The sequence below is a fragment of the Periplaneta americana genome, chromosome 8, assembly GCF_040183065.1.
Source record: "Periplaneta americana isolate PAMFEO1 chromosome 8, P.americana_PAMFEO1_priV1, whole genome shotgun sequence".
Lineage (NCBI taxonomy): Eukaryota > Metazoa > Arthropoda > Insecta > Blattodea > Blattidae > Periplaneta > Periplaneta americana.
Window position 1 is genome coordinate 186,330,508 of NC_091124.1, and position 14,561 is coordinate 186,345,068.

The following is a 14,561-nucleotide window of genomic DNA, read 5'->3' on the forward strand; positions in this document are numbered from 1 at the left end:
GAGTTACTGATACGAAGTACGAACCTGGTAATTGGAATGAATACCTCCGCATGGAAAGCTCAGTTCGTGAGTAAAAACACTTATTGTTAATACTGTACTGTATTTTGATTAAACAAAAACCTAATGAAAATTATCAAACTCAAAATCGCGATATTTCCTGGTTTACGTAAATGGATGAACTACTTTTCTTCCCTCCTATACCTAGTAAAGTGATTTGTTTGTATTTTACGCCAGTATCATCGAATTCCGGTCGTGGAAGGAGATAGCAAACGGTGTTTCCGCTTCTTAATCGTTGATTCAAAGATATAGCCAGGTTACTATTAGAAATGTTAGTAAAAATAAAATAATGTCCCTGTACAAATTGAACCGTGGAGCAAAGCAACATTTTACATTTTCTCCGACAGAACAGCGAGTGAATTCCTCTTCCCATTCTGTACCAAACCTTCTGTTCCTGCTCGTAGAGACAGAGGGTTTGTAGAGCTACATGGTACCGACACTGCTTACCTTCAGAGCCCTGTACAGGAAACTCCCCTTACCAGTATGAATGTCTTTGATTACACGATGTAATCACGATACCCAGTTTGGTCACCGCTGTTATAGAGATACCAAATTACTTTGAGAAATACTGACCGATTCCCCTCTCAACTCCGCTCACTTCCCCGTAAATGTTAACTTCTGTTAAGAAATCAACGCTCGTCGTCTGCATAAGCATTCAATAAGCAACAGAAGTAAATTTGAGACAGCCTATAGGAAAGCACGCACAAAAATTGCTGCCTGTACGACAGAGGAAATGCATCCCACGCTGATAGAACAGCAGACGCGGTCTTGCCAGCACCCTACTGTGGCTTACGTGGTGAAATTCACAGCTACAAATCCAGTAGACCCGTTATCGATTCCTGGCAGAGAACATTGTGTTTGTCACCCTTCCATTCGGACTGTATTATGTGTACCCTTATCGTCTGTTTGTCTTCAGCGACGCCGTTGCTCCATGTTACACACGTGATCATGAAATTCTGTCAGTTGTGGATGCGTACTTAGTTTAGGTAAGCATAGGTACGATTAAAGTGATTCAGCAGCAATCATATTTAATGGCTTGTATTAATTCAATTAATAATAATAATAATAATAATAATAAAACATTAATAGGGAGGGTTTGGAATTGAACGGGTTACATCAGCTTCTTGTCTATGCGGATGACGTGAATATGTTAGGATAAAATCCACAAACGATTAGGGAAAACACTGAAATTCTACTAAAAGCAAGTAAAGAGATAGGTTTGGAAGTAAATCCTGAAAAGACAAAGTATATGATTATGTCACGTGACCAGAATATTGTACGAAATGAAACTATAAAAATTGGAAATTTATCTTTCGAAGAGGTGGGAAAATTCAAATAGTATTCTTCACCTAACATAATTAGGAACATTAAATCCAGACGTTTGAGATGGGCAGGACATGTAGCACGTATAGGCGAATTAGGAAATGCATATAGCGTGTTAGTTGGGAGGCCGGAGTGAAAAAGACCTTTGGGGAGGCCGAGACGTAGATGGGAAGATAATATTAAAATGAATTTGAGGGAGTTGGGTTATGTTGATAGAGACTGGATTAATCTATCTCAGGATAGGGACCAATGGTGGGCTTAAGTTATGTGAGGGCGCCAATGAACCTCCGGGTTCTTTAAAAGCCAGTAAGTACATAGGTCTAAATATATCAGAATAAATGTTCTTAAACATCATGTTCCAAAGCACGAAGTACTGTGTAATTTGACCATTATCCTTAAACTCATGACGACGATTTGTAACTCTTTTTGCACCTGACAATGTGCGGCTAAGCGAATTGCTCCTCTCTTGCTTAGAGATCCACCGACTCTGGCCGCTACAGACGCCTCCTTTTGTAAGTTATCCAGAAACTCATTAATTGCTGGATGTGGTTTTCCCACGATTTGATTCATTTTGTTATTCTAACCTTCCACGGGGTTTGTCGCTCTGGCAAGTCCGGCCACAGCACGTTCATATCAGTTCCAAATTCTAATTGGGAACAGTGGCAGTCGATAACCCCTCCCTCTACGCCGGTCACGGAGGAAGTTGGTCAAATATGGGAGTCAGAACAGGATCAGCGGTTTCTTTCAAAGTGTCAAATGCATTTTTCACATCTTGTGCATTATCAATCTCATTGAAAGGAATGAAGGTCAAATATATTATCGAATGAAACTGGGAGCGAATGTTGTTATTTTCGTCCATGTAGCGTACACTTGAGTGAATGTTACACTTTGTAATTAACGCCATAAGATCTGTCCGAAATGGAACCTTAGTATGTGGAAATACTTCCTTAATAGCGTTTACTGCAGTTAGCTAAAATCACAGGAGACAAAAAAGGGGAGTATATTTAATCAAATCTCTTCTTCAATACACTGGAAAAATAGAATGTATAACTTCTGTGTCTTCTGTTTTAACCGGCCACAACCATAGGGAACCACTGCAATGTACAGAATAAATCTGGTACATTATTCCGGGTGATAACCTCAAAGTTCCATCACATCTGTGGCCTTGCATTTGCACCAATCTGAAGAATGTGTGTGCCCTTTTTAATACAGTCCCTCTAAGATACCTATAGCCAAATTTAATCGACTTGAACATTGTTTTGTTCTCTCCCATCTCCATTCGATATTAACATCTCCTTCCCTATGTTTTGTGTATTTACGCTTTATCAACATCTAAGATTATTTAGCGTCCTTATTCTTCGTTTCTCAGTCTCTACGACTCTTTCTTTTCACGAATATTAAATGCGACGTAAAAATTTAATCTTTTACAAGATATCAAGGTTTACAGTCGGATACGATGGTTATTTCAGGAAAGTAATGCAAACGCCCCTGGACTAAAAGCAGGGCTTTTGAGATTGAATACTTTGAACGTGATTAAATATCATATCTATACGTTTTGTAGTTTTTTTTCAAAGTAAGGCTATTCTGTATACTTTTTGATCACACCTCGTACATTAGAAACAAATATACGATTATTAAAATATTTGTAAAAATTATAAACATGAGTAGAACTGAAAGATAATAAATACACAGAGTGATTCAAGAGGATTTACCGTCCTTTACGGAGCTAATTACCGAAGACATTCTGAGCAAAAAATGTCATATAAACATGGGTCCTATTCTCAATATTTACAGAGTTACGTTTCGTTATTGGAACGCATTGCTGTGAACGCGTGATCTTGGTCAGCGTGCAGTCAGCAGCCAGCGGGAGCACTGCGGAAATCAAAGACAGCCGTATGCAGTTACGTAGAGCGACGAGTGCCGTTCACAAGCGTGCGGCCAAGTGTACTCAAACGGACGGCGACGTTTTTTAAAATGTGTTGTAAACTCTCCAAGACTGTAAATTAGGATGCAAAATTGAACTGCAAATAATTAAATAGGTGGAAGTGGTGTGATCTGTAATAATTCACGGGTGCTCGTGTAAAGGTAAAATTGTAGGTATGTAAACATCTCTCCTTTTGTACTGAAAAAAAAAAACCGTCACAAAATACGGAGCACTGTAATTGCCTTATGGATGGAAGAATTATTTAACCCCTTTAACACAAAAAAAGTAATTGAAGAGAGTTGAAATCTGTACTTATCCCAGTTTAGCGTAATCATAATTAACCCCCTTTACACGAGCACTCGCGAATTATTGTTGTGATAAATGCTTAAGAATAATGTAATTTTCTAGTTAAAAATATATAAAAAAAAAGATGTCTGTACGAAGAAATTAAGGAGTTCACAGGACATTTTTAGCTTCATAATACTTGCCAATTAAAGAAATGATACTTCTGAATGGTTCATTCTCTATTTTTATTATTCTTTTACGTTCAAACTAAAGAAAAAACGTATTTTACAAACAATTTTAAATTACTATAACTCTGAAAATATTGAGAATAGGAACTATGTTTATATGATATTTTTAGCTCAAAATGTCTTCAGAAATAAGCTTCGTAAAGGACATTAAACATATTTTAATTAATTTGTCCTACAGAATAATATCTGTAATATTGACAATTAATATTTGAGGAGAAAAATTCGCTCTGGCCAAAAGGAAAACATTCAGGGAGGAGGGTTCGGTCCGGTGCTGTGGATTTAATTCGGCGTAGCTCAGTGGTCAGAGCGCTTGGTATGTAGAACCAAAGACCCGGGTTCGATCCCCGGCGCCGGAGCGAATTTTTCTCCTCAAATATTAATCCGTAAAGGACGGTAAATCCCCGTGAATCACCCTGTATCGATATAATATTATAAAAGAGTGTAATTAAGTGAAAATAAACAGTAATAATAGTGAATAATATTTATTTCATGTTAAACACCCTATTTTACAGGTGAAGAATAGGCATATTTGGAAATTTTAAAATATTATATCAATTATATCAGACGACACAAGAAACAAGAAATTTATTATGTCGAATTTTAACTGTTAGGAAATTGTCTCTTCTCTCCAGCAAACGCAATAAAACAAGATTATTACTCCGCAGCAGGAAGTGCAATTTTCGCAGATAATGGTTTCTGTCCTCTAGTATCTGGACATGTTGCAAAACTGAATGATCCCAATAACATTTTCCAACAACATGGTGCACTGTCCCATTTTCATTGAGGATAGTAATTCTATTAATAAAGTTTTCCCACACCGTTATATAGGACGCAACGGCAGCAATGAAATATGCTATGCAACGCTGGTTATCCAGCTCCCCGGCTGCAGTATCATGCAGTTTAATGTTGTTGAGCTGTATAAAAGACATTGTTTATGGGACGTCTATTCTCACAAATATATAGGAATTGGAGAATAGAATAATGGTTACGAGGTAAGAAATAGAGATAAGTATTTTATCGTGTATGTCTATATCTAGATGCATAGGCCTATAGTGTCGCTGTTAGTGCTTAAATAGAGGGGTTATACAGATCTTAAGGCAAGGTGTTGACTTAGGCTTTTGTGGCCGGTGTTTAGGAAAGGTTTCTGAGTTCTTGCCGAGTCGTCATTGGTTTCTAGAAGCTGATGTTTTGAAAGACCACAGTATTATAGTCGAAACGTCAACTTCTAAAACCAATGACGACGCGACAAGACCTTGGAAATATTCAACTTGGAAGACAATCTTTGAGAGTTGTTGAATAGTCTGAAGAAAATCGTATTCTTGCAAAAATCCAACTATGCGAATTGTAGATGTTTGAAACAGTCATTCTTATTAATATCCTTGTATTTTTATTTTTTATTTTTTTATTTATTCATTTGTTGTTGAACATAGCAGGCAAAGACCAATTACAATGTTCACGACTAACAAATTAATTTATAAAACATAAACAAGGAAAAGGAAACAAACACTTATTAAAAACTGAAACAAAATAGAAAAGAGAAAGAAAAAAAGAGAAATTGAAATAAGGTGTGAAAGTAGCTTCAAATTAACTAACAACAATATTATGTAAAATATGATAACAAGTAATTCTGTATCTAGAGAAATTCATATTGAAAATGTCAACATTCGGATGAGGATGTAATTTATTGTATAACTGTAACATTTGGAAAACTGGGGAATTTTGTGGGATTCAGTATTTGTTCTTGGTATGTAAAATAAATTTAGAAATTTCGTTTTAAGCCTAGGTGCATATAATGTTATATAATAAAATAAACCAACACAGTCCAACTTATTGTTAATAATTTTATGAAGAAAGTTTAAAGATTAACAATTTCGTCTAATTTGCAAACTAGTAAAATGGAAATGTGGAAGCATTGTAGCATAACTCTCATAGGTAGGATAATCATTATAAAGTCTGTAATATAACCATTTTAGAAATTTATTTTGAATTTTTTCTAGTAACAATATATTTGTTAGTAGCTGGGTTCCAGATAACAGCAGCATACTCTAATTTATTATTAAGTTAACTTATTAATGTAAGAATAATAAAGTTATGATTCGAAACAATTGGTCACTTTTTACCACATCGTAACTGTAAAATATTTTAGAACACTGTAAATATGTCGAACTGTGAAAAATGAGATATGGCTTCCCACTTGCATATCAGATTTCACCTTAAGAGAAACTACAGTTTTCTTTATACATTAATCACCTCAGTTCATGCACATGACGTGAATGTGTCAGAAGAAAATCAAAAAAATATTAGGGAAAACACGGGAACTTTACCTGAAGCAAGTAAAGAGATAGGTTTGGAACTACTGCAAATCCCTTATACATAAAGTAACTTATATGATTATGTCTCGTGATAAGTAGTCCTACTTTCTCTTTATACTTGGTAGAATGAAAAAGCATAATATACGTAGGAAGAAGAAGGGAATCCTCATAGCGTCTTTTGAATCAATACTTTATCTTTATAATTCCTATAATTATTAAAATAATGATAAGAGGAACTGAGAATATAGAATCACTTTTTAATAAATTATTTCTCTTTATAACATTAAAATAATTATTAAAATAAAATATAGATAAGAGGAACTGACAATCCGGATCGTGTTCTTTAAATCAGTACTTCCTCATTAAAGTTTGCACAATGAGAAAACAAAATGTAGGTGGGAGGAACTGTGGAATCTGAATGCCGTTCTTTGGATCAGTACTTTTTTTTTAAACTTAGCTGAATGAGAAAAATTAATGTAAATACGAGGAAATGAGGAATCCGAATCACGTTCACTGAATCAATGCTTTCTCTTTATAGTTCGTCTGTAATAAGACAATAAAGAAGTGAGGAATTCGATCGCGTTCTTTGAATCAGCATTTTCTCTTTATACTTGGTACAAGGAGAAAATAAAATAAACGTAGGAGACACTAGGTAACTTCACAGCGTTCTTTCAATCAATGCTTTCTCTTTATAGTTCATCTATAATAAGACAATAAAGGAAGTGAGGCATTCGAATCGCTTTCTTTGAATCAGCACTTTCTCTTTATACTTGGTACAAAGAGAAAATGAAATAAACGTAGGAGACACTAGGTAAACTTACAGCGTCCTCTGAATCAATGCTTTTTCTTTATAGTTCGTCTGTAATAAGACAATAAAGAAGTGAGGAATTCGATCGCGTTCTTTGAATCAGCACTTTCTCTTTATACTTGGTACAAAGAGAAAAAAAAATAAACGTAGGAGACACTAGGTAACCTTACAGCGTCCTCTGAATCAATGCTTTTTCTTTGTAGTTCGTCTGTAATAAGACAATAAAGAAGTGAGGAATTCGATCGCGTTCTTTGAATCAGCACTTTCTCTTTATGCTTGCTACAAAGAGAAAATAAAATAAACGTAGGAGACACTAGGTAACCTTACAGCGTCCTCTGAATCAATGCTTTTTCTTTATAGTTCGTCTGTAATAAGACAATAAAGAAGTGAGGAATTCGATCGCGTTCTTTGAATCAGCACTTTCTCCTTATACTTGGTACAAAGAGAAAATAAAATAAACGTAGGAGACACTAGGTAACCTTACAGCTTCCTTTGCATCAATGCTTTCTCTTTATAGTTCGTCTGTAATAAGACAATAAAGTAAAGTGAGGAATTCGAATCGCGTTCTTTGAATCAGCACTTTCTCTTTATACTTGGTACAAAGAGAAAATAAAATAAACGTAGGAGACACTAGGTAACCTTACAGCGTCCTCTGAATCAATGCTTTCTCTTTATAGTTCGTCTGTAATGAGACAATAAAGTAAGTGAGGAATTCGAATCGCGTTCTTTGAATCAGCACTTTCTCTTTATACTTGGTACAAAGAGAAAATAAAATAAACGTAGGAGACACTAGGTAACCTTACAGCGTCCTTTGAATCAATGCTTTCTCTTTATAGTTCGTCTGTAATAAGACAATAAAGTAAGTGAGGAATCCGAATCCCGTTCTTTGAATCAGCACTTTCTCTTTATACTTGGTACAAAGAGAAAATAAAATAAACGTAGGAGACACTAGGTAACCTTACAGTGTCCTTTGAATCAATGCTTTCTCTTTATAGTTCGTCAGTATTAAGACAATAAAGTAAGTGGTACAAAGACAAAATAAAATAAACATAGAAAACACTAGGTAACCTTACAGCGTCCTTTGAATCAATGCTTTCCTCTTTATAGTTCGTCTGTAATAAGACAATATAGCAAGTGAGGAATTGGAATTGCGTTCTTGGAATTATCACTTTCTCTTTATACTTGGTACAAAGAGAAAATAAAATAAACCTAAGAGACACTAGGTACCGTAACCTTACAGCGTCCTTTGAATCAATGCTTTCTCTTTATAGTTCGTCTGTAATAAGACAATAAAGTAAGTGAGGAATTCGAATCGCGTTCTTTGAATCAGCACTTTCTCTTTATACTTGGTACAAAGAGAAAATAAAATAAACGTAGGAGACACTAGGTAACCTTACAGCGTCCTTTGAATAAATACTTTCTCTTTATAGTTCGTCTGTAAGAAGACAATAAAGTAAGTGAGGAATTCGAATCGCGTTCTTTGAATCAGCACTTTCTCTTTATACTTGGTACAAAGAGAAAATAAAATAAACGTAGTGACACTAGGTAACCTTGCAGCGTCCTTTGCATCAATGCTTTGTCTATAAAAAGACAATGAAGTAAATGAGTAATTCGAATTGCGTTTTTTTCAATCAACACTTTCCCTTTATACTTGGTATAATTATAAAATGAAATACAGAAAGGAGGAATTCAAGAAATTTGAATCGCGTTTTTGTATCAATACTTCGCCTTTATACTTCGTATAATGAGAAAATTAAATATGAATACGAAAAAAGAGGAATTCGAATTGCGTTCTTTGCATCAACACTTTCCCTTTATGCTCCAGATAATGATAAAGTACATTATAGGTACTGTGGAATCCGAATAGCGTTCTTTGAATCAATACTTTCCCTTTATACTTCGTATAATGAGGAATTCAGTGCTTCTGTTGCATCCATTTAATCCATTCAATTGAACATGTTTTAGGCACTGAGTCAACAGCGAATCACACATAGAAAGCGATCGTTCCTCTATCATAATTTGATACAAGTACTTGAGCAATTGCAAACATACATTCAAGATATTTCGTTCTGTGAAATCCTCTTAAATCCGAAGTAGAGTTTCTATATTTTTACTATAAATAGCATTGTTGTCTATGTAAGCTTGTATAAATGCTCGTTTGATTAATTTTACCTCAGCTACAGCACGAGGTAACTGTAGCATGTAAGGTTCGAATCCACACCCTGTACGAGATGGTTCCTGCAGGTCCAATGTTTGCGTGGTGATATAGAGCGAGTTACTAGAGATCATAGCTCATCCGACACGCGTTCAGGTAACCGCAGATCGAATCTCACCTGACTTGGGTTAACCGCATTGCCTCCAAACCAATGGCAGTCACTATCTCAAAGATAAGTCGAATTACGTTCTATCCCGTAGCATACCCAATAATTACCTTGCGGTAATGGAATGTAGCCCCATGAAATTAGAGGCACTGCAAAATAGGATGAAGCTACTGATTGTGTTGTTGCAACTTAAATCAACGATAGCAGAGAAAGTGCAATTTTACACTCAATTAAAAAAAAACTTTGTCATGCGAATTTATACACTCTGAAAACTTAAGAGTATTGATAATCTGCTCCTCTCCTAATCTGTAGGCATACATACATTGTATACAGGGTTAGTTAAATGTCTCGCACCAACTAAATAACTTTTGAAGCATATGGTTCAGTGACATAAAACTTGGTATGTGAGGATAACCAAAAACTGAGAACTCGATAATTGTATTAGACAGTTTTTTCTATTTCCGGTTTAAGCGGAAGTAACTCCAACACTCTTATTTTAAATGGAACACCCAATATATTATTTTATTTTTGAATAGAACTTATTAAGAGCTTTTAAAAAATTACCCACACTTGATACTTCTGTACATATTCAGTGTTACTAAGTCAAGAAAACAGAAAAGTGTATCGAATATTAAAATAATAAAATACTCCTTCCTTAACAAAAACAAAACAAAGCTAGCTCACCTTCTAAATTATGTGTTCAAATTGGTAGCCCTCAGCTGCTTTACAATGTGTCACTCGATCATAGAAACCATTTAAGGAATGATTTAACCAGGCTTTAGGAATATCTTGCACCACTTCCATTTTTATTTAGCAACGCTGAATTTGTACAGAATTATCAAGTGTGGGTACTTTTTGAAAAGCTCTTCATGAGTTTATTCAAAAATTAAAAATATATATATTTGCTGTTCAATTTAAAATAAGAGAGTTGGAGTTACTTCCTGTTAAATCGGAAGTAGAAAACTCGGTAATACCATTATTGAGTTCTTAGTATATGGTTATTCCCACATACCAAGTTTCATGTCACTGAACCACATGCTTCAAAAGTAATATGCGTTACAAGAGCGGTATGTTGAAGTTTTCATGTTCGATTAAAAGTTTGAAAAAGCGAAACGTAGTTGAAAGAAAACATACCGCTCGTGTATCGTACATTATTTTTTGCGAAGAACGTTTATTACATACCTGAAAGAGGAATTTCTAAGTAGTTGTAATGAAACCTCCATCTTGGTTTCTGTTAAATGACGGCAAATTTGCAAAACAAAAATATCTATCTTCAACATTGTTGCTTTAAATATTTTCTGTGTTTACTATACTCCAGCAGGCCGTGATATACGTCTGTCTTTATTTTCCCCCAGTCTATGATGAGTCTGGAATCTTGTTGATTTTTTCACGGCTTCCTTAATGTTACTTGCATCACGAATGCAGCAACTTTAGTGGAGTTGTAGAGTTTACTTAAATATTGCAAATATTTAAAAACAGTAATAAATTAACAGTGCAATTTAGGTGAAATTGCAGTGGTAAGTTTCCAATTTATAATTATTACTATATTGAACGTCTCTAAAATAATATGTTAAAAGCCTAAAGCAGTAAAATCAATATGTCACTTAAGCGGTAAGAAGAGGGAAATTGTTATGTGTGTTAGGCTGGGAATACTGAATGTGGAATTTTAGACTTACCGCGTATTGGTTTTGTGCGGAAAGCAAGCAAATACGCACGATCTCGCACAAAAGTTATTTAGGTGGTGCGGGACTTTTAACTAACCCTCTATACATACATAGTGTTCTGCCCAGGTCTTTCACTGCAAACGCAGCATTCTCCAATCCTTCCTATTTTCTGCTTTCCTCTAAGTCTCCGCATATAATCCATAGACCTTTAGGCTATCTCAATGCCGTCTATCATCTGATATCTCCTTCTGCCCCCAACTCTTCTCCTGTCCACCACACTTCCAGTGCATCATCCAGTAGGCAGTATTTTCTCAGCCAGTGATCCAATCAATTCATTTTTTTTTTCCTTCCCGAGCAGTTTCTACAGTATTCTTTTTTCTCCCAATCTTTCCAACACAGCTTCATTTCTTATTATGCCTGTTCATTTCACACACTCTTCTTCTCCATATCCACATCCCAAAGGTTTCTAGTTGCTTCCCTTCACTTCGTCGTAATGTCAACGTCTCTGCCCCATATAAAGTCACACTCCACACAAAGCACTCACTAGTTTCTTATTTATTTTTCCACAGGTCCGCAAAAGATGCTCCTTCTGCTATTAAAAGCTTCTTTTGCCATTTCTATCGTCCTTTTGACTTTCTGACAGCAGCTCATGTTACTGCTTATGGCACACCACTTCGTCTACTACCTCATTTAGGTTTCACACATTAATCTTCTCTATTTTTCTTCCGACAACTATGGTCTTCGTCTTGTTTGCGTTTATCCTCATCCCATACTCCCACAGGTGCCATTTAGCTCTAGTAGCATGTCCCTTAGTGTCGTACCCTCTTGTGCTAACAACGCCATATCATAAGAAAATCTTATACATTTTATTCTTCTTCCTTCTACTATCACCCTCCCCATGTTCTGAAAACAGTTCTTTACTAAACTCTCCAAGTAGATGTTGAACACGGTAAGTGATAAAAGGCATTCTTGTCGTACTCCTCTCTCTATTTCACTTCTTTGAGGCATTTGTTCTCCTATCCTTACTGACTCGATTCATATAAGGATTACTGAACAGCATTATCTTTTTCCAATCGACTCCTATTTTCTTGAGGAGTCCCATCAGTTTGCTCCAATCCACTCTGTAAAACGCCTTTTCTAGGTCCATAAATACTACAGTATGTATACTTCTTTATTCTTGTGTAGGTATATTTAGCCGATTGTTTGTAGTAGTCCAATTGTATCTCTCGTACCTTTTCCCTTCCTGAAGCCAAACTGATCTTCTTCCAGCTGTCATTCCATCTTACAATACGAGTATAAACATCGATTCAGGAGCATTTTCGCTGAGTGCTGATAGTCCTGAACTCGTTACATTTTTTTATATTTTTTTTTTGTTTTGGCCAGCAACGATTACCGTTCCTATGTTCAAGAAGGGGGACAAGACTAATTGTAGTTACTTTCGATGAATATCACTTTTGTTGACATCGTACAAAATTTTGTAGAATATCCTTTTGAGAAGATTAACTCCATATGTATATGATATTATTGGGGATCATCATTGTGGTTTCGGGCGTAATAGATCGACTATTGATCAGATTTTTTGTATTCGACAGATATTGGAGAAAAATGGGAGTATAAGGGTACAGTACATCAGTTATTCATAGATTTCAAAAAGGCATATGACTCTGTTAACAGAGAAGTTTTATATAATATTCTTATTGAATTTGGTATTCCCAAGAATCTAGTTCAATTAATTAAAATGTCTCTCAGTGAAACATACAGCAGAGTCCGTATAGGTCAGTTTCTATCTGATGCGTTTCCAATTCACTGTGGGCTAAAGCAGTGAGATGCACTATCACCTTTACTTTTTAACTTCGCTCTAGAATATGTATGTATGTATTTATTTACACTGCAAGTGGGCAAGCACCCGGTGGCAGTGGTATATACAATATTAACAATACACAGTTAAAATGATAAGCAATACACAATAAAATTTACAATAGCCTACATAATAAAATTTACAACACATATACAATTTTATACACAATACAATAAGAATACACAATACAATTTAACACAATAATAATTAAACATAAAATAAAACACCTAATTTTACAACACAACCTACATAATTATGTATAGGTCCTACATAATTTTCAATAGTCTTTCACTTTACTCTCATCTCATTCCCTGTAGTGGCACTATGACGCATTTCACTGACACTTTAGCACACATTTCACTGAAACTATAGAACACATTTCATTGACGCTATAAATTATCACTGATCGGAACTGTTCACTGCACTGTAAAACCATAACTTCACTGACTCATCTCGCTTCACTGATACAATAGTTCAAATAAGTCAAATAATTGCATTCTTATGCATACTTATAAACAGAACTACATTTAAACTAAACATTTCTAGTGTAAGGCCCTCTTACACGCTATTTTTAAATAATTTACAATTCAAACCAAGGAAGTAAACTCGTCAGGCTAGATAAATACATGCCACCTTAAAAAATTAAGTGTTGAATGTCACCTTAATTTTAATTTTCACTTTATACACAACTCTTTAAATTAATGCCATTAATATGCCATTAGGAAAGTGAAACCCAATGCAGTCGGTAATGTATTTAAATGGAAAATACGGTCGCTTTGCACAGGAACGCTCAACCCGACGGTAGGCCGACTGCTGCTGCTGTCTTGCAGTCGATCCCCGCGACCGGCGACAGCGTTTTCTGCTTATATACGGACGACTTTTAGCCGCCAAGCTCGGCGACACACAGTGGTCCAAAACATAAATCTAGAAGAACATAATAACTTTTCTCCTATTTAACAAATTTTCATGAAACTTTATACAGTAGTTGCAAGTAGTACTTTCTTTTGTATAGAAACTCTGATTACGTTTGTATAGATGAAACTACCCGTTATGGGAGGTGCATTTAGAGAAAATAACTTTTCTTCTACGTAACAGATTTTCATGAAACTTTGTAGAGTAGTTACAGGTAATATATTTGTTTTGTATACAAAATCTGATATCGTTTTCATAAGGGAAACTACCCTACGGTATGTATTTAACATAGTAACTATTAATAATTTACTTTTTAATGTAATACGAAATTAGGCTAACAAATAGCTTACCTTTTCAATTTCTAAGCATATGCGTCTGGTGAATTCTGCTTTGTTTTTAATGAATAGTATCACTATTGCGTCACATATTGAAAGCATTGTCACGGTATGCTTGCCTTTTTAATATTGTTATCCGACAGAAAGAAAACTTAGCTATCCTTCCTCTATATGTATTTGGTAAGATCGTTTCCGGTGTATCTAACTTTAGCTATTTGGTGCGCATGCGCCGATCCACTTCCACCTCCTACTTGAATGTTCGAGGAGAGGGGGATCGGCGTAGTGATCGCGATTAAAACGAGAAAAGTCAGTTGAGGACTGGCCGTTAGACGGATGATTAAGAAACCAGAAGCAGCTCAGTTGGAGGGGTCAACCAACCTAAATTTTGGCATTGGGATGTTATAAGTATACACCGGGAACTTGAGATTGTGGTTGTGAGATGGGATATGAGTGGGTCAGTAGATTCTTTTAAAGATATGCAAAAAGGAAATTGCTGCTGAATGAAAAGGTTTGG

At 35.4% G+C, this 14,561-nt stretch overlaps 1 protein-coding gene and 1 non-coding gene across 2 annotated transcripts in view; one reads left to right on the plus strand and one right to left on the minus strand.

Moving 5' to 3' along the window:
• The window catches only part of LOC138704269 (uncharacterized), a 148,473-nt gene that overhangs the window by 38,649 nt on the left and 95,263 nt on the right, over window positions 1-14,561 (minus strand). The gene's annotated exons all lie outside the window — the stretch shown is intronic.
• Window positions 4,121-4,193, plus strand: TRNAY-GUA (transfer RNA tyrosine (anticodon GUA)). The gene has a single exon. It is a non-coding gene; the product is annotated as a tRNA-Tyr (tRNA).